This window comes from Petaurus breviceps, unplaced genomic scaffold (genome assembly GCF_028583685.1).
Source record: "Petaurus breviceps papuanus isolate PSGF00001 unplaced genomic scaffold, PetGlider_PUasm1.0 90792, whole genome shotgun sequence".
Taxonomy (NCBI): domain Eukaryota; kingdom Metazoa; phylum Chordata; class Mammalia; order Diprotodontia; family Petauridae; genus Petaurus; species Petaurus breviceps.
In genome coordinates this window covers 17,306,365-17,332,583 of record NW_027187347.1, presented here as the reverse complement: position 1 = coordinate 17,332,583, position 26,219 = coordinate 17,306,365, and the positions used below count along the sequence as shown (strand labels likewise).

The window sequence follows — 26,219 nt, the reverse complement described above, 5'->3', positions numbered from 1 at the left end:
TCTCTCTCTCTCTCTCTCTCTCTCTCTCTCTCTCTCTCTCTCTCTCTCTCTCTCTCTCTCTCTCCCTCTCTCTCTCTGTCATCCCTCCTCAAAAGTCCATTTTGTTTCTAACTTCTATCTCCCTTAATCTGTCCACCCTTTTATCATCCCCTCCCTTCCTCTTATCCCCTTTCTCTCCTATTTCCTATTGGGTAAATTCCCATTCTATCTCTCCCTATCCCCTTCTCCCAGTGCATCCCTCTTTCTCACTCCATTTTTGGGCATCATTCCCAAATAATAGACTAATCCCCATGCCCTCCGTCTGTGTAAACTTTTTAAACTGTCCTAATAATGATAAAATCCTTAGGAGTTATATTATCTTCCCATATAGGAATGTAAATAGTTTAACTTTATTGAGTCCCTTCTGATTGCTCTTTCATGTTTACCTTTTTATACTTCTCTTTATTCTTTTGTTCGAATGTCAAATTTTCTATTCAGCTCTGGGCTTTTCAGTTTATTTCATTAAATATCCATTTCCCCCCTGAAGGATTATACTCAGTTTTAAAAGGTAGGTTATTTTAGGCTGTAATCCTAGCTTCTTTGTCTCCTAGAATATCATATTTTAAGTCCTCTGCTAAAATGTAGAAGGCACTAAATCATGTGTGATCCTGACTGTGATACCACAATATTTGAATTTTTTTTTTCTGACTGTTTGAAGTATTTTCTCTTTGACCTGGGAGCTCTGGAATTTGACTATAATATTCCTGTGAGTTTTATTTGGGGATATCTTTCAGGAGGTGATCAGTGGGTTCTTTCAATTTGTATTTTACCCTCTGGATCTAAGATATCAGAGGAGTTTGCTAATTTCTTGAAATATTATATTTATACACTTTTTTGATCATGGCTTTCAGGTAGTCCAATAATTTTTAAACTGTCTCTCTTCAAACTATTTTCCAGGTCAGTTGTTTTTCCCATGAAATATTTTCTTTCATTTTTTATTCTTTTAACTTTGTTTTATTGTTTCTTGATGTCTCATGGAATCATTAGCTTCTACTTGCCCAATTCTAATTTTTAATGAATAATTTTCTTCAATGAGCTTTTTTTTCCCATTTGGTCACTTCTGATTTTTAAAAACTTATTTTCTTCAGTGAATTTTTGTACTTGTTTTTCTATCTGACCAATTCTGATTTTTAAGGATTTCTTCTCTCTAGTGGATTTCTGTACCTCTTTTATCAATTGACCAATTCTGTTTTTTAAGGTCTTGTTTTTTTCAGTAGTTTTATGCTTCTTTTATCAAGCAGTTAATATTCTTTTCAGAATTTTCTTGCATCATTCTAATTTCTTTTTCCAATTTTCTGTCTACCACTCTTATCTCTTTCTTTAACTTTTCAAGAAACTCTTTCTGGTCTTGTGTCCAATTAGCATTTTTTCTTTGAGGCTTTGCTTGTAGCTGTTTTCACATTGTTGTCTTCTGAGTCCATGTTTTGGTCTTTCATGCCACTTCCCAGCTTTTTATGGTCAAGTTCTCTTTTTGTTATTTGCTCATTTTTCCAGTCTATTTCTTAACTTTGAACTTTATGTTGAAGTTGGACTCTGCTCACCTGGGGGTGGTAAGGCATTGCTCCAAGTTTCAGGATTTTTTGTGTTGTTGTTTTTAGAGCTAGTTTTAGGTGTCTGCAAGATTTTGGTGCTTCCAAAGTGGTGTGATCCTGGGAGAGGTGTAGTCACTGCTCTTCTGGTCTGTGCTCTGGTCTTTACCCAGGTAGGGTCTTTGGTCCCCTGTAACTGCAAGTGCTAGTGCTCTTCTTTGTCCTGGAACTGTGACCAGGGTCCTTGCTCCCTTGTGATAACCACCAGCACTCCTGTGACCCAGAACTCAGTATGGCAATAGAATTAACAATTAGCACTATCTGTACTCAGTGCCAGAAAAGGGTCCCTGTCATCTCTTTCTGACCAGTTGTCTGATGTCCTTATCATCTCTCATTTGAGAGTTCCCAAAGTTACTGCTGCTTCTGTTGCCAATGCTGCATGTGTGGGAGCTCATTAAGTCTCCACCCCAGTGTTACAGACTTCTCTTGCTGACCTCTTAAGTTTTCTTAGACCAGAAAAATGTCTCACCCTGACCTTTTGTTGGCTTTTCTGCTCCAAAATGTGATTTGAGGCTTCATTTTAAAGTTATTTGGATAGAAATGTTGGGAGAGTTCAATTGGGTGACTTTCCCTAATCCGACAAATTCCTTACTTCTAAGTCCAGTGATTCTTAAATTATCTCTCTTTGATCTGTTCCTGAGGTCAATTGTTTTTATATTAGTTTATATTTTCTTGTATTTTTTCAATATTCTGATTTTTTTTCTAGTATTTCTTACTGTCTCATGGAGTCATTGATTTCTGTTGTTCCATTATAGTTTCCAGGAAGTTAAAGTTCACCACTTTCTCTTTTAGGGAGTCTGAGTCTCAGTTAAAGTTCACCACTTTCTCTTTTAGGGAGTCTGAGTCTCCCTATCTCTCCCAGGCTGGAAGTTCAGTGGCCAGTCCACTCATGGACCTGATCCCAATACTGATTGGCATGGAAATTTTGATCCACTCCATTTCTGACCTGGACTAGTTTGCCACTTCTTAGGTAGCCTGGTAACCTATCCCACCCACTCTTTTCCCAGGGGCTCATCACATTGCTGCTTGTTTTGGTTCAGACACACAATCACCTTTAGCTCTAATAGAATTCAGAACTCCAGAATTCAAGCACTCCACCAACCTTAGCTTCTCCTAACAGCTGAGATTACAGACATGTGATATGACACTTAGCCCTTAAGAAAGAGCCTTGATTTCACTTTAATCTCTTGCTTCATTTCTTCTAAGAATCCATATAATTCTTGTGATTCTTATGAAAAATCTACTTTTTTTCCCTTTGGGTCTCTGATTGTATTTTTTGTTGAGTTATTGATTTCTTTTTTTTTGGGGGGGGTCTGTAGCTTTTCAATACTTTTTGGTATTAGTATATGTTTTCTTTGATTAATCATCTCTCAGCTTTAATTCCTAAACTGAAGCTTTCTTCTAGGATCAATCCATACCTCCTACTACACCTTTGGGTGGGGTTGGTCAGCCCTTCTTGGTCTAGCCCTGGATCTACTCAATTGACCTCCACCTCCATGTTTAGGTCCACTTGGATCCTTGCAGTTCAGAAAACTGTGTCTTCCTGGTGTTCTCTGGAATCTTATGATAGTATGTTAGGGATCTCAGAATCCCAGGGCCTGGGAGGGCTTAGTGTATTGTACTATAAGCATCATTGCCCAGGTTCCAAGGTTTCCACCCTGACACCTTCTGACCCCCCCTGGGGATTTTTTCTGAGAAGCCCTCTACTCTTGCTGCCTGAAGACACAGAGCCTTACAGTCTACATTTGTCCTTGGCATATTTTTTGTCAGACTCATAAACTGTGCTGGTAGTGGTTTTGATGGCAGGCCCCTATTTCTATTAAGTGTAGGCTTCTGGTTGTCTCTTTGTGCAGTTCTGGGGCAAAATAAGTCACTTACTATAGTTTCACATTGAATTTCTTGATTATTCAGTTTGTTACAAACTTCAGGGTTTTGTTAGAGTACATAATTGTGAACTGGGGATCTGTCTCCCAGGTAACCACCACCTTGTTTGGAAGTAACCTGGTATCTTCCTAATGCTATTGACTCAAGTCTCCATTCTAGTGTATTCTCTTTAATATCATTTGCCAGTGTGATTACTTTCTCAACATCATACAAATAGTTATTATATCCTCAGTATCATCCAAAAGCAAATAATATCAATTTGCTTTTATACAGAGATATTTTACTCAGAAGAGACAGCAAGAACAGAAGTACAAACTCCCTCCTAATCAAGGCCCATTCTTTACTCTATAACCTCAATTCATTGGGAAAATGGGCTAAAAATTAGTGAGTACAACAAACCTTCACCTTTCTACTACCCCTATCAAGTTCACTTCTGTAGCACCAATGCAATATTCACAGTGCCCACTATCACTATAAATATACCTGCATGGTGCTTGATTGCACAATATAACAGACTCTTCATATAAAAGACAGAAGCAAAACATTTATTCAGACACGAGAAAACCAAATCCCAAAACCAATAAGCCGATTGCAAAGAAGTTAATAAACCATAATGGCACAGAGAGCCATACCACCCTTTAGCCTTCCCACAAATCAATATTTTTACTTACAAGACTGACTGACTTCCTGGGAAATGTGCTCTTCTCATTCCAGGCTAGCTAGCTCTAACTCCCAACTTCCTGTGGGCTCTGTTCCACCTTTCAGCAAACTACTTCCACCACAGGCTTCCATGTGACTACATTCAGCCTATTAGAGGGCAGAGTATATTTTCAAATCAGGGAAGATCTTCAAATTCCCTTAGACTTATTAAGGGTCAGGGAAGATCTTCAAATTACCATTACCATTACAATTCCCAAATGTGACAGAGCTGATAACTAAAGTTGTTCCTTTGTTGTAGGACACAGTGTTTGGACTGGTTAATCCACTGCAAGAGTGAGTTCTGTAGTTTTCTTCCCAGCTCCTCAGGGCTGGATTTAGCTTCCATAGTAGGTGGCCAGTGTCTGCCATGAACTCTTGCTGATGGACTTCTAGTTGGCTTTTTTGACTTTTCGAAACCCCCAAAGTTGTAGCCTAGTCTGTTCTGTCCCCTACTTCACTCACCTAAGAGTAGAATAAACAAACACAAAGAAAAAGATACCATATGCCCAAGGCCATGTGCTCACCTACCTAGGGAGATGAGGGCTCTTGTCCAGCATGAAGGTTTTTGACATTTCCCCCAAGCTGGCAATCAGGGAACGGAGAATATTAATTTGTCTTGTTAGTACCTTTTGTATGTACACTTATTTAGGTAGCTAAGTGGTCAGAATTTATTCAGGAAGACCTGAGTTCAAATACGGCCTTAGACACTTACTAGCTGTGTGATCCAGGGCAAGTCATTTTGCCTGTTTTCCTCTGTTTCCCCAGCTGCAAAATGGAAATAATAATAACGTTTATTATGGGTTATAGTGACTACCTTGTGCTGGTGATGCTTTGATGGCTGGCCCCATTTCCTATTGCACCTACCTCATAGGGTTGTTGTGAGGATCAAATGAGATGATATTTGTAAAACAGTACAGTGCCTGACAAAATTGGGTGATTAATAAATGTTTGTTTGCTTCTCCCTTTCCTGTCCTCCCACCAACCTGGCTCAGCAGAAAATGAAAAGGCTTTTCTCTGAAATAAGCAGAGAGGAAACAGTTACAGAAAATGTATCAATGACTTGAATGGGTGATCAGGGCCCCTCTGCTACACGTCATCTATCACACATTTGGATAGTACTCATCCCTCATTATCCCCATCCCTTTTACAAATTTATAGTGAAGAGGCACTAGCAGCTAGGATAGTCAGCAATTCAGGAACAATATTCTAACCCTCCACTCCCTTATAAATTAGGTTCATTTTTTTTTCCTTAAAAAGTATGAAAACCATCCTTGAGACTTAATTGGCTCAAGGGATTAAAGCCTTGGGCAGCTGATATCACTTCCTGGTTGCCATGAGGACTTCAAGCCTGGTTCTGAGGCTTGGCTGTTAGACCAAGAAAAGCAACTCAGCATCAGGGGAGCTGGACTCAACTGCGTCAAGACACTCACTGAGTATCCTTGTTAAGTATCCTTCCCCTACCACAACTAAGCAAACCTCCTTTTATTGACTGTTGAATTACTTTTGAGTGTGTAATGGGAGAAAAAAACATACAGGATAAGAAAACTAGCAAGGACCCTATCTCTGAATCCCCTCCACCCTCATCCCTGCCACCAGCTTTTCAGAGGACCTACGTAGCAAGGATTTAAATTAAAATTTAAATTCAATAAGCATTTATCACAATGTGGCAATGAAAAAATAAATAAGACCAGGTGCCTACCTACGAGAAGAGATAAGACACCTGGCACAATGATTATAATACAAAATAGGACAATGATGTTCCGGAAGAAACAGATGGTCCTTAGCAATCAGAGAAGGGAAACAAGCACATCATATCACTGTTACCCGGGGAACTCCATTTCCCCATCCCCTTTTTTGTGGGAAGATATTTCCCTACACAGTTGGTTCTCAATATTACCATCAGTTCTCAGTCTCTGTTTACTGGCCAAATTAGATTGTCTAACAACTCTAAATGGGTCACTTCGTTTATCCTAGCAAAAAAACCCGAAACACCTTTCTTTTCATACTAGGATAGAGATGAAGTATGTGTACGCATGTGTGTACGTGTGTGTGTGTGTGTGTGTGTGTGTGTGTGTGTGTTTTGTAGGAAAGTAATGTGAGGGAAGAGATCGAGAGGCTCTAGGACTGGTCCCTTTCTGGCCACAGCATTACTTAACAGTAATAGCGTTGTTCTCCTACTAACAATAACACTTCAAGATGCATCAAGCAGTCAGCCCCTAATTTTCTTTATTTTTTTTAAATACCACTTTAATTTTCCCAAATGTCCTCATCGACTGTAGAACCTTCCCATGTAACAAAGAAAAACAGTTAAGCAAAACCATCTTAGGAATGACAACTGTAGCTATTAGTGCATACAGCATTTGACACCTGGAGTCCTACCATTCCATCCTCCCACAATGAGGAAGATATGTTTTATCTGTTGTCTTTTTGGAACCAATATTGCAGTCACCATTTTTCAAAGGATGGATTGAAGGGAGGACAGACCTGAGGCAATAAGCTCAGCTAAGAAGCTATTTTGGGCCAGACTGAAGCAGAGTCTTGTTTCAGGGTAGTAGCAGTGGAAATGGATGAGAAAGGGTGCTGGATGAGGAAGGAAGAAAGAAATAAGAATTTACTAAGCACTTGCTATATGTTTGGCACTGCACTGTGTGTTACACATGTTATCTCATCTGATCTTCACAAGAACCCTGTGAGGTAGGTGTTCCTCTTTATTCCGTTTTATAGTTAAAGAAACTGAGGCAGGCAGCAGTGACTTACCCAGAATCATACTGCTAGTAAAAAATTTAGGCTAGCTATCTCAGGTCTTCCTGACCCTAGGCTCAGCACTCTACACACTCCCTGTACCACTTAACTGCCTCTAAAATGAGGATTATGAAAGAGTAATTAGCAAATGACTGGTGGTGTAGATGGTGAAAAAAGAGAAAGAAAGAAATGTCTTTATGTTTGTAAACTGGATAAAGTGTATGGTAGTACTGATGTTGATAATGGAAAGTTGGATAAGAGGCAGTGATGAGCAGATTAAAAATTTGAATTCAACAATATTGAAATACAGCTTTCAGGAGATGCTATAAATGAGAGGTACACACAGCCATAAAATAAAGCTCAGTAGCACAGTTTATTATGTAAAAAAGCAGGGATAGTAATCATGATCTTAGATAAAGTTAAGTTTAAAGATTTAATCAAAGAGAAAATAGGGAAACTACACTGTGCCAACCATATTAATCAATAGTTTTACACCACATAAAATAGCTAGACAGTATTAAAAAATGAGAGTACACCTGCCAAAACAGACATATGCAAACAAAGTTAGATCTAAATAATTAAAGCAATATGTATTATGCATGAGTAGGTAAAGCTAATATAACAAAAAATGACAATCTTATCTATCTATTTATGAAATGCCATCCCAATTAAATTACTAAAATTTATCTTACTGAGTCAGAAAAAAATAATCACAGGGTTCATTTGGAAGAGCAGAGGGTCAGGAACTTCAAGGAAACTAGGGGGAAAAGATGTGAAGAAACTAGATTCAGTCATATCAGTCCTTAAACCATATTGTAAGGTGAGAGGAATGTTGAAGTATAAAATGGATAATTTTGATTATTTTAAATTAAAATTTTCCTATATAAATAAAACCTTTGTAGCCAAGAATAGAAGAAATGCAGAAAACTGGGGAAAAAAAACTCTCATAGACAGTCTAGAATGTGATTAGGTCAGAATATTGTTGTGGTGTAGGAAATGAGGAATTTGGTGGATTTAGAAAAATATGGAAAGACTTGAATTTAAGAAGGAAGATGCTATTCACCTCCAGAGAAACAGAGGGCAAGTGGAAATAAGCATAATACAGTCTTACACATATGTGTTTGAGTGATTATGCATATATATGTGTGTAGATATCTATGTATGTGTATGTATATAGATACGCACACATTATACATATATACACATACATATGTGTATATATGTGTATCATGTTTGAAGAGGACCCAAAGGACATCACCACATTGGAGTCAAGGTATAGGGTGACAGACAATGGCTGATCAGACCAATAAGAGCTGGGAAGGCTCTCCCACAGGTCAGGCACAAATAGTCCATATGAACATTTGGAGTGGAGATGTCTCTAAACTTTTGTTTCTTTCGAGCTACTTCGGCTTTGCTTTGCTCATGGAACACAGCACCTTCTCTGATGTCGGCATGCCATGCCGGCTGGTCCTATGCCAGTGTCTCCCATGCAGCACAATCAATTCCAAAGTTCTTCAGAGAGACCTTGAGAGTGCTCTTCTATCACTTCTTTTGACCACGATGTGAGTGCTTGCCTTGTGTGAGTTTTCCATAAAATAGTCTTTTAGGCAAATGCATATTTGACATTCGAACAACATGACCAACCCATTGAACTTGCACTTTCTGAATTCAAGAGGACTTGAAAATATAAACAAGTCCAGTAAGCACTTATTCACTCAATCACTCCAGCATTTATTAAATGCCTATTGTATGTCATGCATTGGGCTAGGCACTGGGGATACAAAGACAAAAGCAAAACCAAAGTTGCCCTCAAAGAGTTTCCATTCTGCCTAGGGAGACACCATGCATGTCCAAACAGATCCAAGGAGAAGCTTAAAGGGACTAGAAAAGGTCTTGCTGAGTCTGGAAAGAAACCAGCAACACAAGACCCATTTGTCCTAACTTACCTCAGGTGCCACCTGTCATCAAACAGAAGGAGCAATGAAATTGGAGCCCGATAAACCAGCTTCAAATACTAACTCTGTTGCTTACCACCTCTCGTTCAGTTAAGAGAGAGATAGGGGTGTGGCTAGGTGGCACAGTGAATAGAGCACTGGCGCTGGAGTCAGGAGGACCTGAGTTCAAATCCAGCCTCAGACACTTAACCCTTACTACCCATGTGACCTTGGGCAAGTCACTTAACCCCAATTGCCCTACTTTCTGCCCTCAAAAAAAAAAAAAGCATAAAATAAGAATAACAAAAATAAGAGAGAGATGGGCTTGAATGGTGTTGGTGCCTTTGACCATAGTGGATTATAGCTACACAGTATGAACTAGAGGTCATCATTCAGAGAAGTAAAAGATGGATGAACATGCAAGTCAGCCTGTCATTGTTCAGTTGTGTCCAACTCTTCGTGACCCCATTTGGATTTTCTTGGCAAAGATACTGGAGTGGTTTACCACTTCCTTCTCCAACTCATTTTATAGATGAGGAAACAAGGTTATATGACTTGTCTAGGGTCACTCAGTTAGTAAGTTTGAGGTCATATTTAAACTCAGGTTCTCCTCACTCCAGGGCCAGCACTCTACCCACTGTGTCACATTGCTGCCCACAGCTTCCTTATTATTATCACTGGCTCCCTTTAACCCTCAGTTCAGGTACCATCTCCTCCAGGAGGCCTTCCCATGTTCCCCCTAGTTTCCAGTGCTTTCCCCTCTAAGGTAGCTAGGTAGCCTAGTGTTTAGAGCATAGGATTTGGAGTCAGGAAGACCTGAGTTCAAATACTTCCTCATATATTTCCTAGCTGTATGACCCTGGTCAAGTCAACTTAACCTTTCTATACCTCAATTTCCTCAACTGTCAAATGAAGATAATCATGGAACCTACCTCACAGGGTTGCTTTAAGGTTCAGTGAGTTAATATATGTAAAGTGCTCTACAGTTCTGATTAGGATTGGGATCACTTGTGATGGAGACTGGGCATACAAAGAGTACATCAGATGGAGTTTTCTCATAGGGAGAACTGAAGCACCTGCATATAGGAGACTCAAGATGATGTGTAATAGAAATGCCTTTGAGAGACCTTGAAGTGCACATAGATATTCTGTGACTGGTTCTGATCTGCCTGTTAGGAGAAGCCATCTTCATAGGCTATAATTGCAGACCTATTACTGGAAGGACCTTTAAAATGGCCTTAGTCAGCTACCTGCATTCTTTTATTCATTTGGTCCCTCTGGGTTTGACTCCTTCACTGACACCATCCAGTAAGAGATGATGCCACAAGGGCAGAGTTCTTGGTCCTTGTCCTCTTTGAGGTTGACATGGTACCCTGTGAAAAATAAGCCTTGGTTGCTTGCCTTGCAATCTGTTTAGGTGAAAGAGATTAAGCTTGAGGCTCCAATTTTGTGAGTTTTGAAGGTCAGGAGAGCAAATGTCTGGGTATTTTAGCATCTAGAGTCCCATCATTTGGGTTTGGGATTTAGTTCAGCATTCATGTCTTCAGGATCTAGGAGTGACCTTTGGAAATGATCTTCAGTGTCTGAGGCAAAGACTCATTTGGCATCAATTTCACTTTTGGGACATCAACTTATGGGACTAGTGCTATAGTAACTGAATTAAATTTCAGCTCACCCTCCCCAGGGACCTAAGATATAATAGGTGTGTGCCTCTAAGGGGTAGGTAGGAAAACATTTATATTTTTGTACTTGCTATATCTTTAAAGTAAATATCCTTTTATAAAAGCTAAGTGGGTAGAGCCAAGATGGCAGAGTAAAAGCAGGAACTTGCTTAAGCTCCTGTACCAACCACCTCCAATACCTGTAAAATATGACTCAAACAAATTTTAGAGGTACAGAACCCACAAGGTGACAGAGAGAAACAAATCTCCTACTGAAGGCAGCCTGGCAGGCTGACAGGAAGAGTCTATCACATAGGGCTGGGGGCTAAGCAGTCCCTTGTGAGCCATGCGGGCCCAGACCTGGGGTAGCCCCAACCAGAGGCCCAGACCAGCCTGAGCAGACTTCAGGAGAGTGAATCACCAGCAGCTCTGGCCATTTCCAGACTTTTCAACCCATAAACATCAAAGATAAAGTTAAAGGTCAGTAGGGAACTTTGTTGGAACTAAGTGAGAGTAGAAAGTGGTCCAGGCCCTGCCCCTGGAGCAAGAGATGGCTGAGATGTGGCGGCTGCCACATGGCTACCTCCAGAGCTCCTGCCCTGTAGATTGTAGGGGGACCAAGTGATCATTCAGAGGGTAATCACTCTTGCTTTGACCTGTTTGGATCTAGGTCACAGTCTTGGGTGGCAGTCCTGAGGTGAGGAACACCAGTGTCCAGAGCTTGTGGTGGCTGTAGAGAGGGAGCCCTCCTCATGGCTCTGACAACATTTGCAAAAACCCTAGCTATTTGGGACAAATCTTTCCACTCTGGAAGCAGAGTTCTACTGTGGCAAAGAGCTCAAAAGTCAAATATTTGGCTGGCAAGATAAGAAAGCAGAAGAAGTGCAATCAGACCACAGAATCCATTTTTGGGGACAAAAAGGACCAAACATGGAACCAGGAGAAGTCAACAAAGTCAAAACTCCCGCATCAAAAGCTTCCAAGAAAAATATGAACTGGCTACTGGCCATGGAGGAGCTCAAGAAGGATTTTGAAAATCAAGTAAGAGAAGTGGAGGAAAAATTGAGAAGAGAAATGAGAATTATGCAAGAAAATAATGAAAGCAAATCAACAGCCTGCTAAAGGAGACCCAAAAAAACACTGAAGAAAATAACACCTTAAAAAGTGACTAACTCAAATGGCAAAAGAGGCCTAAAAAGCCAAAAAGGAGAAGAATGCCTTGAAAAGTCAAATTGACCAGATGGAAAAGGAATTTCAAAAACTCACTGAAGAGAACAATTCTTTAAAATTAGATTGGAGCAAATGGAAGCTAATGACTTTATGAGAAATCAAGATGCTATAAAACAGGTCTAAACAAATGAAAAAATGGAAGGCAATGTGAAATATCTCATTGGAAAAACCACTGACCTAAAGAATAGATCCAGGAGAGATAATTTAAAAATTATTGACTACCTGAAAGCCGTGATCAAAAAAAAGAACCTAGAAATCATCCTTAAAGAAATTCTCAAGGAAAATTGCCTTGATATTCTAGAACCAGAGGGCAAAATAGAAATCAAAAGAATTCACTGATCACCTCTTGAAAAAGATACCATAAAGAAAACTCCTAGGAATATCATAGCCAAATTCCAGAGTTCCCAAGTCAAGGAAAAAATATTAGAAGCTGTCAGGAAGAAACAATTTGAGTATTGTGGAAACACATTCAGGATAACACAAGATCTGGCAGCTTCTACATTAAGGGATAGAAGGGCTTGGAATATGATATTCTGGAGGTGAAAGAACCTGGGATTAAAACCAAGAATCACCTACCCAGCAAAACTGAGTATAATGCTTCAGGGAAAAATATGGTCATTCAATGAAATAAGGGACTTTCAAGTATTCTTTTTTTTTTCCAAACGTTTTGTTAACCTATGATTTACATCATTCATTTCCGCCAGATTTTGAGTTACAAATTTTCTCCCCATTTTTCCCCTACGTACTGCCCCAAAATAGCAGTCCCACAGGATATCCCCTCCTCCAATCTGTTCTCTCCCATGTTTTCTCCCATACCCCTTTCAACTTTTCCATTAGGGTATGGTGGATCTCTATGCCCCAGTGCCTGTATATTTTATTTCCCAATTACATGTAAAATAGTATTAATAATAGTATATATATATATATATATATATTTAAACATTTGACTTTAAAACTTTGAATTCCAGATTCATTCCCTTCCTCCCTTGTCACCCACCCTTATTGGGAAGATAAGCAGTTCAGTATAGGTTGTACATATGCTGTAGCTAATGCAAAACAATAACATAGTAGATATATTGTAAAAGACTGACTATATTTCCCTCTCTCCTATCCCACCTCCCACTTGTTCTATTCTCTACTTTTATCCCATCCCTTTTCAAAAGTGGGTGCTTCCAACTTCCCTTCCCCCCAGCCTGCCTTCACTTCCATCATCCCCCCTCTCACCCCCTTCCCCTTACTCTCCTGTAGGGTGAGATACCCTATTTAGTGTGTATTTCATTCCCTCCCCAAGCCAAATTCAGTGAGAATAAGGTTGATCCATTCCCTTTTGCCTTTGTATTCTTCCCCTCCATTGTAATCATTTTCCCTTACCTCTTCTATATGAGCTAGTTTACCCCATTCTATCTCTCCCTATCTCCTCTCATTATATTCCTCTCTCACCTCTTAATTTCACCTTTTAAGTATCATCCCTTCCTGTTAATTTGGTCCTGTGCCCTCTATGCATACCTGTAAACATATATACACACATTCACATATGTATTCATATGCCCATATACCCTCATATAGAGACATATATATATTCCCTTCAACTATTTTCATACTGAGGAAAGTTTCATCAGTTACAATTATTGTTTTTCCATGTAGGAATGTTAATAGTTCAACTTTGATAACTTCCTTATGATTTCTTTTCCCTGTTTACCTTCTCATGCTTCTCTTGCTTCTTGTATCTGAATGTCAAATTTTCTATTCAACTCTGGTTTTTTCAGCAAGAATGCTTGAAAGTCCTCTATTCCATGGAATGACCATGTTTTCCCCTGAAACATGATACTCAGTTTTGCTGGGCAGGTGATTTCTTGGTTTTAATCCCAGCTCTTTTGACCTCTGGAATATCTTATTCCAAGCCCTTCGATCCCTCAGTGTAGAAGCTGCCAGATCCTGGGTTATCCTGATTGTGTTTCCACAATATTCAAATTGTTTCTTCCTTGCTGCTTGTAATATTCTCTCCTTAATCTGGGAACTCTGAAACCTGGCTATAATATTCCTAGGAGTTTTCTTTTGGGGATCTTTTTCAGGAGGTGATGGGTGGATTCTTTCAACCTCTCTTTTGCCCTCTGTTTCTAAAACATCAGGGCAGTTTTCTTTGAGAACTTCCTGGAGGATGATTTCCAGGTTCTTACTTTGATCATGGCTTTCAGGTAGTCCAATAATTCTTAAATTATCTCTCCTAGATTTATTTTCCAAGTCAGTGGTTTTTCCCATGAGACATTTCACATTGCCTTCTATTCTTTCATTTGTTTGAATCTGTTTAACAGTATCTTGATTTCTCATAATGTTATTAGCTTCCATTCACTCTAATCTAATTCTGAAGCAATGATTCTCCTCAGTGAGCTTTTGAGATTTTTTTTCCATTTGTTAAATTCGGCTTTTTAAGGCATTCTTCTCCTCATCTGAAGCTTCCACGTGGCACTGGCTGGCTATGCCTGTGTCTCAGTGGCTTCCTATCCCAGGGGCAAAAGCCTGCACATTTCCACTTACTGGGTCCCAAAGTCCAGACTACACTGACCTCTCACTTTGTCCTTCTGTAATGGAATGGAATGGAAGGGTAACTTCCCAAGGTTCAAAATACCAGCATAGGTGCTCTCCATTTTATTCAGTGACCAACCAAGAACAGAGAAGATCAAAACATGACATCATTCAAAATACAGCATTTACTAAGTGTGATTAAATAATCTCCAAGTACTACCCCACCCCAGGACCTTACATTCATTCAATCAATTACAAAGTCCCTGTTCTAAATACTACTCCACCCCTAGGCTGCACCTTCATTTAGTCCACCACAAAGCCCCTCTTCTCAAATGGAGATTAGTTTCCAATCTAAGTAAAGTACATTCATTTGTTCAACCATAGAACACAAAAAGGTCAAAAGTTTCCCACCCCTGGATCACAATTGAATCTACCCCAGAGTTACATCAAGTTTAAGCACAGCACTTAATACCCAAATGGAGGTCTTTTCTTCATCTTGACATGAGGCAAGTTCTCAGCAATCTTAGTTCCTGGGGAGACAAGGCTTAGCAAGGCCTCAAGATACGTTGCCAGTCCCTTCATTAATTCATCCTCTGTCTGTAGAACAGTCCTAGAACCCCTGAAAACATTAGCAAAACCCTCTCCCAGGATTTCTGTAAACATACAACAAGAAAATCCTTCTTCAGGGCTTCTGAATCAACAGAAAGGTTCCCAGACCCCTGCAACAACAGCACTGTCCTTCACCAGTGGACAGTATTCACTCTGTCTGCAGGACAGTCTCCAGACCCCTGCAACAACAGCACTGTCCTTCACCAGTGGACAGTATTCACTCTGTCTGCAGGACGGTCTCAGTAGCTCTGAACCAACAGAAAGGTTCCCAGACCCCTGCAACAACAGCACTGTCCTTCACCAGTGGACAGTATTCACTCTCTGTCTGCAGGACAGTCTCAGGAGCTCTTAGCCAACAGCCAGGTTCCAGGACTTCTTCAACAAAAGGACTGTCTTTCACCAGTGGACAAATCTGGCAAAACAACATCAAAACAGACAGACAAAGTACCAGCAAAACAGCCATGTCTCCTCAGTCCTTGGCAGCTCCGGGGGGCTGGTCTCAAAAGTCCAGGGCAATTCAAAGTGGCCCCTAGCAATTCTCTCAGTCTCTCTCTGCCTCCACAAGGTGCTGCTTCCAAAAAGTTCTTCTGCCTCTCTCTTGTCTCTCCAAATCTACATCACCAGCTCCTTCCAGTTCAGGACTTTCTTTTCACATCAACAAGTCCATCCCACAGGTGGGATTAACAAGCTCTGGGTTTTAACACAATCAGTTTGAAAACCAAGCCAATACAGGGGAATCTTTTTTTTTATGATTTTTAAAAAATGCTTTATTAACTTCTGATTTACATCGTTCGTTTCCGCCAGATTTTGAGTTACAAATTTTCTCCCCGTTTTTCCCCCACCCATCCCCCAAAAACAGCAGTCCCACAGGATATCCCCACTTCTGATCTGCTCTCTCCCATATTTTCTCCCATACCCGTTTCAACTTTTCCAGTAGGGCATGGTGGATCTCTATATTTCCCAATGACATGTAAAACAATATTGATAATAGTATATATATATTTAAACATTTGATTTTAAAACTTTGAATTCCAGATTCATTCCCTTCCTCCCTTATCACCCACCCTTACTGGGAAGATAAGCAGTTCAGTATAGGTTGTACATGTGTGGCTAATGCAAAACAATAACATAGCAGATATATTGTAAAAGACTGACTATATTTCCCTCCCTCCTATCCTACATCCCACTTGTTCTATTCTCTACTTTGATCCTGTCCCTTTTCAAAAGTGGGTGCTTCCAACTTCCCTCCCCCCCAGCCTGCCCTCCCTTCCATCATCCCCCCTCACATCCTCTCCCCCCCCCATTCTCCTGGAGGGTGAGATCCCCTATTTAGTGTGTATTTCCCTCTCTCCTCAAGCCAGATTCAATAGGAATAAGGTTGACCCATTCCCTTTTGCCTTCCTATTCTTCCCCTCCATTGTAACCATTTTCCCTTGTCTCTTCTGTATGAGATAGTTGCCCCACTCTGTCTCTCCCCATCTCCTCTCATTATATCCCTCTCACCTCTTAATTTCACCTTTTAAGTATCATCCCTTCCTGTTAAATTGGTCCCGTGTCCTCTATCTATATATACCTGTAAACATATATACACACATTCACATATGTATTCATATGCCTGCATACCCTCATATAAAGACATATATATAATATATATTTCTAATCCCTTCAACTACTGAGAAAAGTTTCATAAGTTACAATTATTGTTTTTCCATGTAGGAATGTTAATAGTTCAACTTTGGCCAAGTGGCTCAGCAAGCAAGAGCACCGCCTCAGTGCCGGGATGACCCGGATCAAATCCGGGCCCAGACACCCAGCACCACACCCAGAAACAACAACCGGCCGTGCAATCCCGAGCAAGCCACTCAACCCCAATTGCTTAAAAAAAAAATAGTTCAACTTTGATAAGTTCCTTATGATTTCTTTTCCCTGTTTACCTTCTCATGCTTCTCTTGCTTCTTGTATCTGAATGTCAAATTTTCTATTCAGCTCTGGTTTTTTCAGCAAGAATGCTTGAAAGTCCTGTATTCCACTGAATGACCATATTTTCCCCTGAAACAGGATACTCAGTTTTGCTGGGTAGGTGACTCTTGGTTTTAATCCCAGCTCCCTTGACCTCTGGAATATCACATTCCAGGCCCTTCGATCCCTCACTGTAGAAGCTGCCAGATCCTGGGTTATCCTGATTGTGTTTCCACAATATTCAAATTGTTTCTTCCTGGCTGCTTGTAATATTCTCTCCTTAATCTGGGAATTCTGGAACCTGGCTATAATATTCCTAGGAGTTTTCTTTTTGGGATCTTTTTCAGGAGGTGATCAGTGGATTCTTTCAACCTCCCTTTTGCCCTCTGTTTCTAAAACATCAGGGCAGTTTTCTTTGAGAACTTCCTGGAGGATGCTTTCCAGGCTCTTACTTTGGTCATGGCTCTCAGGCAGTCCAATAATTTTTAAATTATCTCTCCTGGATCTATTTTCCAGGTCAGCAGCTTTTCCCATGAGATATTTCACATTGCCTTCTATTCTTTCATTTGTTTGGATCTGTTTAACAGCATCTTGATTTCTCATAAAGTCATTAGCTTTCATTTGCTCCAATCTAAATCTGAAGCAATGATTCTCCTTAGTGAGCTTTTGAGATTCGTTTTCCATCTGGCAAATTCGACTTTTTAAGGCATTCTTCTCCTCATTGCCTTTCTGAGCCTCCTTTGCCATTTGAGTCAGTCTATTTTTTAAGGTATTATTTTCTTCAGTCAGGCTGTTGACTCTCATTTCATAATTTTCTTGCATTGTTCTCATTTCTCTTCCCAATTTTTCCTCCACTTCTCTTATCTGCTTCTTAAGGTCCTCTATGGCCTGTAACCAGCTTGTATTTTCCTTTGAAGCTTTCGGTGCAGGAGTTCTGACTTCACTGATTTCCTCCTGTTCCATGCCTTGCTCCTTCTTATCCCCAAAATAGGAGTGTAATGTTGGAATCTTCTGTCTGCTTTGTTTCCTTTGACTGCTCATTTTGCCACTCAATGATTTGACTTTTGGGCTTTTTGCCACAGTAGGACTCTGCCACCAGACAGGGGAGTTTTTGTCCCAAAAGCTGGGGTTTTCTCAGCTGCCGGAGGTATTAGATGGGTGACCTCTCTGAGGTCTCCACACGCTCTGGCAAGCTGGACACACACCCCAGGACCTCCACCCTAGACTGCAATCCAGATCCAAGCAGGTTAAAGCAAGAGCGATGACCCCTCAGACTGGTGCTTGGTCCCCCTACACTCTGCAGGCCAGGAGCTGAAGCCGCCACGTAGCTCTGGCAGGCTGTGCTGGAGTCTCAGTGGTTTCTCGCCCCGGGGGTAAAAGCCACGCACTCCCACTTACTGGTTCCCAAAGTCCAGAATGCACTGGCCTCTCACCTTGTCCTTCGCATCTATGTGTTGATAAATCTGGAAACGGCCACAGCTGCTGCTGATCTGGAGTCCCTCTGGCTGGCGGCTGGTCAGGCCCGCCCTGGGGCTAAAGCCTTGGCGTGGGGCTGGGCTCGGCTCCCAGAGTGCTGCGCTGGCCGATTCCTGCCGGCCTGCTGGGCTGTTCTCAGCGGGAGGTTAGCTTCTCTGTGTCATTTTGTGGGTTCTGCAGCTCCAAAGTTTGTTTAGAGTCCCCTTTTTACATGGATTGGGGAGGGTGGAAGCCGGAGCTGCGGGAGGGTCGTGCTTCTACTCCGCCATCTTGGCTCCACCCTCCCAGGGGAATCTTTAATTGCCATTACTATCACACCTTCGTATCTTTGTGTTGATAAATCTGGAAATGGCCACAGCTGCTGCTGATCTGGAGTCCCTCTGGCTGGGAGCTGGTCAGCCCTGCCCTGGGGCTAAAACCCTTGGAGGTCCTGCTTCTACTCTGCCATCTTGACTCCGCCCCCCCTCCCCCTTCAAGTATTCTTGGTGAAAAAACCAGAGCTGAACAGAATATTTGACTTTCAAATACAAGAAGCAAGAGAAGCCTGTAAAGGTAAACAGGAAAAAGAAATCATAAGAAACTTATTAAAGTTGAACTATTTACATTCCTATATGGAAAAATGATAATTGTAACTTATGAGACTTTTCTCAGTATGAGGATAGTTGAAGGGAATATCTATATCTATATATGTATACATACATATATGTATGTATAGGAGGGTGTATGTGTATAAATACATATGTGAGTGTTTATATATGTGTGTACATGTATACATAGACAAAGAGCACAGGATCAGTTGAATAGAAAGGAATCATATTTAAAAAATAAAATGAAGAGGTGAGAGAGGAATATAATGGCAGAAGGAAAAAGGGAAAAATAGAATGGGGTAAATTATCATATAAAAGAGGCAAGAGAAAACTTACAATGGAGGGGAAGAGAAGGAAAGTGAAAGGGAATGGGCCAACCTTACTCTTATTGAATTTGGCTTAAGGAGACAATAACATACACACTCAATTGGGTATCTTACCCTACAGGAAAGTGGAGGGGAAGTGGAAAAGAGGGGGGATGATAGAAGGGAGGGCAGATTGGATGGAAGGGTAGTTAGAAGCAAACACTTTTGAAAAGGGACAGGGTCAAAGTAGAAAATAGAATAAGTGGGGGGAGGGATAGGATGGAGGAAAATATAGTTAGTCTTCCACAATATAACTACTATGGAAATGTTTTGCATAACTACACATATACAACCTATATTGAATTGCTTGTCTTTCCAGTGGGGATGGGTGAGGAGGGAAGAAGGGAAAGAATCTAGAAATCAATCTTTTAAAAACAAATGTTAAAAAATTTTTTAAATTGCTTTTTACATGCACCTGGGAAATAAGATATACAGGCAGTGGAGTATAGAAATCCATCTTGCCGTATTAGAAAGTTGGGGTGGGAGGATATAAGAGAGAGCAGATTGGGAGAAGGGGTATTCAGTAGACTTGCTATCTTGGAGTGAGGGGTAGGGGAAAGAGGGGGAAAATTTGTAACTCAAAATCTTGTGGAAATGAATGTTGAAAACTAAAAATAAATAAATAAAAGATTAATTTTAAAAATAAAGTGAAAGTTAAAAAAAAAAGGTAAGTGATACTAAGTGCTTAAATAGAACTGGGGTCCTAATCAATCACTGGTACCTAACAGTGGTGGAGAAACTTTGATAGGAGTTTGAGCTAATAGCAAAAGACAAGAGAGACTTCCAAGCTTCTCATGCTACCCCTAGAACTCCGAGAGACAGATATAGACTACCTGACTCTGGGAGACAGAGCTAGAAAATATTTGGTACATACTCTTCACAGTAGATAGAAGGTTGACTTCAAAGCCAGGAGCACCTTGGTTCGAGACATGCTTCTGATATATACTGGCTAGGTGGCCCTGGGCATGTCACTTAAATAAGAAGTCCTTTAAAGTGCTCTTAATGATCATAAAAAAGGGGGAAAAGACCTACATGTACAAAAATACTTATAACAAAGTAATACAAAGGCAAAAATACTTTTCACAGTGGCAGAGAATTGGAAATTGAGGGGATACCCATCAGCTGGGGAATGGCTAAACAAGTTGTGGTATATGAATGCAATGGAATACTATTGTGGTATAAGAAATTATGTTCAGATAGATTTCAGAAAAACCTGGATAGACTTACATGGACTGATGCAAAGTGAAGTGAGCAGAACCACGAGAAGATCGTCTATAGTAACAGCAACATTGTGTGATGATCAACTATAATGACTTAGCTCTTCTCAGAAATACAATGATCCAAGACAATTACAAAAGACTCATGACAGAACATTCTATCCACATCCAGAGAAAGAACTGATGGAATCTGAATGCAAATCAAAGTATAATATTTTCATTTTATATTTTGGTAGGGTTTTCCCTTTGTTCTATTTATTCTTTTAAAAATTAAATTTATTTATTTACTTTTATTTTACAACATTCAGTTCCATAATCCTTTGAGTTTCAAATTTTATCCCCTTCCCTATCCTCCCCTCTCCCCCCATGGCAGCATGCAATCAAATATAGGTTCTACAAATACCTTTACACTAAACATTAGTCAAGTTGTAAAGAAGAATTATAACCAAAGAAGGAGTGAACAATGAGAAAGAAGGGACGAAACAAAGCAAAACATAAAAGAGAGAGAGCAAATAGTTTTTTTCAATCTGCATTCAGACTCTAGTTCTTTCTCTGGATGTGGATATCCCTATCCATCATGAGTCTTTTGGAGTTGTCTTCTAACCTTGCATTGTTGAGGGGAATCCAGTCTATCAAAGTTATTCATCACAGATACGATGTTCTTCTATTTCTTTTTTTCACAATATGACTAATATGGAAATATGTTTTACATAATTTCTCACTATCCTAGGGAGGAGGGAAGGAGAAAAATTTGGATCTCAAAATTTTATAAAAAATGAATGTTAAAAATTGTCTTTACATGTAATTGGAAAAAAAAACACTTTAAAAATTGTAAAAAAAAAAAAAAGAAAGGAAAAAGCAACACATACACACAAAATAAAATACTCTTAACAACTCTCTAAGACTGTAAGTTGAAGAGAAGGTACTGACTTAAATTGATATAGGGAATTTCCTCATCCAGGAGTACTTTGTACCCAGGGAGTCACAGGTCTAAGCCCTATTCTTATTTCTACCAATTTAGGGTACCACTAAAATATAAGACCCTCCAAGGCAGGGGTTGTTTTGGTTTGGTTTTTGGTTTGGGTGCCCTAGGTCTAGGGTCAGGAAGACCTGAGTTCACATCCAGTCTCAAATACTTCCTAACGGTACAACCCTGGGAAAGTCACTCTCCCTTCTCCCTCCCTATTCAGCTTTCTCAATTGTAAAATGAGGATAATAATAGCCCCCGAGATAATATCTGTAAATTGCTCATCTCAATGCCTGGCACAAAGTAGTTGCTTAATAAACACTTGCTCTCTTCCCTTCCTGCCCCACCCCCTCCCTATAGCCTTCTTTTTAATATACTAATAACTATAAGTAGCATTTATTTGTGGAGCTACTTGGTGGCACAGTGGATAGAGGGCTGGTGTTGGAGTCAGGAACACCTGAAGTCCAATCCAACCTTAGACACTTCCTAGCTGTGTGACCCTGGGGAAGTCACTGAACCCCATTTGCCTCAATTTCCTCATCTGTCAAATGAGCTAGAGAAGAAAATGGTATCTTTGCAAGAAGACCCCCTAGAGGGGTCGCAAACAGTTGGACATGACTGAAAAACAACTAAACAAAAAAGCATTTATATAACTTTAATGTTTGCAAAATACTTTACCTCATTGTATCCTTTGTGTCTTTGCTATCATTTCCCACTCTATCTCCTACCCACAGTACAAATAGAACTCTCTCTTTTTTTTTTTTTAACAAAAAAGCATAATTAAGCAAAACAAATAAATATATTGACTATATCTAACTATATTCACTTTATTCTACACCCATAGTTCACCACCTCTTTGCTGAGAAGATGGAAGTATGTTTCACCATCAGTTACATGAGGTCATTATATTGATCAAAGCACTGATGGTCTTCAATGTTGTTTTCCTTTAGAGTAGTGTGATCATTGTGAAAAATGATCTCTTGGTACAATATTTTTCTTGCCATTTTCTTTGCCTTTAGTTGTTTTCTTTTTACTTACTCCTTTCCCTGGGCCCTTATTCAGTCTTAAACTCTTTGTTCTGTTTTAGATTTGTTTTCACTGGGATGCACTCTAGGTGCTAGAACAGTCTAATTTGGAGGTAAGTTGGCTAATGTTTATGACTCGGAGAATAGCAGGAAAAGAATAGGTAGGTTTCAGGGTCTCATCCGTCTCCTCCCCTCTGGGGATCCCAAAGTAATGGATCAAGTCATATTCTTGGGTGCTTGTTTGTCCACTCCCCGTTCATTGTGTTCCATAGTTTCCTGTCTCTGGTCTGTAACTTGCTACCAATCTGCCAGGCGCCTCTCAACACAAAAGGGAGGAGATGGGGGAAGGGAATTCTAAGGAAAAACATCCCTATAAATAGCCCTCTTGAATAAAACTGTTTTCCTGATACACACAGTTTATTGTTAGAACTTGACACACTATAATCTTCTACCTCTTTTATACTCCTCCCCTTTCACTTCAGCTTTCCCCTGGATGTTCAGTTTCCTACCCACTGCTATCTCTTGGCATCCCAGATAAAGATGTTGTGCTGGTATCTTACCCCACAAACTTCTCACCTTTTTCTACTTTACTGAAACCCTCTCCCTATCATCCATCACCTAAAAATTACTTTAAAATATTTTATGAATAGCTTTTGGGCTTTTTTTTTTAACCATTGATGAATTTTTTTTCCTTTTTACTTTTTCAACGGCCTTTCCTGCAGCCCTGTCTTTTTTACAACCACAGTAACAACAAATAAGTTACAAGAAACAAACCAACCCAGCAGACACAGAATATGCACTATTTCTCACCTGTGGGATGAGAAGGGGCCACGGGAGTCTGCCATGTTTCCATTAAGAGGAGGGAAGACTGTGTTTTAATTGGTCCTGTGGAGACAAGATAACTCATTACATTAATCTGGATTCTGATATCTTTTTGTATTGTCTTACTTTACATCAATATGGTCATTATATATGTTCTCTTAGTTCTACTTTCTTTGTTTTGCATCAGTTCATGTAAAGCTTCCCACACTTTTCTGACTTCCTCCTATTTTGACATTTCTTACATTCAGGTTAAATCAACAAGCATTTTTATTGTTGTTCAGTCATTTCAGTCATGTACAACTCTTCGTGACCTCATTTGGGGTTTTCTTGGTAAAGATACTGGAGTGGTTTACCTTTTCCTTCTCTAGTTCATTTTATAGATGAGGAAACTATGACACGGTCAGGGTCACACAGCTAGTAAGTATCTGAGGCTGGATTTGAACTCAGGTCTTCCTGACTCCAAGTTCAGACCTCTGTCTCTAAGCCATCTAGCTGCCCATTCATACTTTAAAATCAATTCATTTAGATATTCACCAGTTAATGGGCAATCACTTTTTTTTTCCAGTTTGTTGTTTTTTTTGTTGCTACCAGAAAAAGTTCTGGTATGAATATTTTTTTTGGCATATATCTCCATCACTCCTCAGCCCTCCCACTCAAAATATGTACATATGCATACAACAGCAACTGTAAATTTTACTTGAGCCCTCAGACAAAAAATTCAGAAAGGTTCACATTGCCTTTTTTCATTATAAAAGATAATAGTTCATAGGATGTCTCCCTGGAAAGGATATATCAGCATCTGAAAAAGCAGCCTGAGGTAAACTTATCAGTTCTAGAAATTCTGGGAAGTCCATGGAATGTTAGCACAACCTTTGTGCTTAATTAAAGATTTGTGTCCCTTGATTTAGTTATCTGTCTGACAAATTGCTTTCGGGGGGCTAAGTCCATCTAAGGCCTAGAGTGGTGGAATAACTTGTCTGAAGCCATACTTGTAATAAATATTAATAAATACTAAAAATTAAATATTTGAACCTAGGTCTTCTGACTCCATAACCACTATTATTTCTACTGCCTTGCCTATGAAGTGGGTCCCCAAGTAGGAAATTTGTTTTCCTCAGTTGTTGTTTTTTTGTCAGTCAATAAGCATTTATTAAGTTCCAAATACTGTGCTAAGCCCTGAGGGTATAAAGAAAGGCAAAAAACAGTCCTTACTTTCAAGATGCTCACAATCTAACAGCGCAGGCAACATTCAGAACTACAATGCACAAGCAAGCTATACACAGGTTAGATTGAAAATAATCAACAGAGGGAAGGCCCTAACATTAAGGGAGATTGGTATTCCCTTGAACAATACGTTACTCACTATATTTAAACGTGATGAGGCTGCCCCCCGCCCCCACATATAACAAAAGGGTGTCATCTCTGTAATAGACACCTCTAGCCCCTTCTCTCCTCGCCCTTCTCCAAGGGAGGCTATAATTACAAGAGCTGATAGACTATAAGCTCCTCAAGGACAGTAATTACTTCTTTTTTTATACCAATGGCAAGAACAATACCTTGCACATATTACATGTATAATAAGTGCTGTTGAACAGAATTGAATAAATTAAAAATGAATAATTTTAAAAGTTAAATATCTTTCCACTGAATTTTTAAAAATAAGTTTTTAATTCATGTCTTTTTTTTTGCATCCTTATGGTTTTCCCCAGCATCCCTCCCCCTCCCCTTCTCAAAGTTATCTTATGTGACAAATAATATTTTTAAAGGGGGGAAAAAAGAAAAAGAGGGAAAATATCAGCACAACTGATCAAAGTATTGGACAAGTGTGAAAACATGTGCAATGTGCAACTACCACAAAGGGAGGTTGGGGATACCACTCATATCTCTTCATTTGAGTCATGCTTGACTTTTGTAATTTGGGTGCACTCAATTTTGAAGGTTTTTTTGGTGTAGTTGTTCCTTCCATTTATAGTGTTATAGCTATTGCATATATTGTTTTCTTGACTCTGCTTACTTTGCTTCTTATCAGTACTTTTAGATCTTTCCATATTTCCCTGCTTTTCTTACAGTACAGTAACAGTCTTTTACATTTTTGCACCACAATTTATTTAGCCTTTTCCCAATTGACAGGCATCTTTTTCCTTCCTTCCTTCCTTCTTTCCTTCCTTCCTTCCTTCCTTCCTTCCTTCCTTCCTTCCTTCCTTCCTTCCTTCCTTCCTTCCTTCCTTCCTTCCTTCCTTTCTTTCTTCTTTTCTTCCTTCCTTCTTTCCTTCTGTAGGAGCAAGCACCCCAAGCGTCCTCAGGGTTTGCAGCTACCACAGGTTCTTGGATCTGCTTTGTTAAAGGAAAGCAACTCAAAATGGGTTAACAAGCTTACTTTAATCAGTCAGACATATATCGTTTACCTTGTTCAGGAGAAAAGGTCAGTACCCTGAACCTCAAAGTATACAGGCATAATTATCAAGACAGAAACATCAAGTAGACAGATTTCCAAACTGTCCAACCATTACATCCATACCCAGTCAACATCTGGGTTTCCACATTCTGGGTTTTTCAAAGCCGGGGGACTCTCAACAACGGCTTCCCAGAATTCAGATCAAATCACAAAACACTTCTCAAAGTGAGTCCCAAAAACAAAGCTACACATCAGGGCTTATATAGCCTTCTCCTGGCTCAGAGAATGTAACAACCTTATTGACCCACTGGCCAATCAAAAAGTATCTACTGAAAAACAAGCCTCCCTCTCCAGGCTTCTGGTGCACTTTAGCCTAGGGGCAGGGAAGATCTTTAAAATTTACATTCGCATTACACCTTCCTACCTTCTTCCTTTCCTTCCTTTCTTCTTTCCTTCCTTCCTTCCTTCCTTCCTTCCTTCCTTCCTTCCTTCCTTC

The 26,219-nt window shown here is 39.9% G+C and overlaps 1 long non-coding RNA gene across 1 annotated transcript in view; it reads right to left on the bottom strand.

Annotated features, from left to right (window-relative positions):
- LOC138147524 (uncharacterized) overlaps nucleotides 1-26,219 on the bottom strand; it is a 53,459-nt gene that overhangs the window by 13,153 nt on the left and 14,087 nt on the right. Inside the window, exon 2 of the long non-coding RNA XR_011164829.1 lies at nucleotides 23,317-23,391. This is a non-coding gene — a long non-coding RNA (uncharacterized lncRNA). The remainder of the gene's footprint in view (nucleotides 1-23,316; nucleotides 23,392-26,219) is intronic.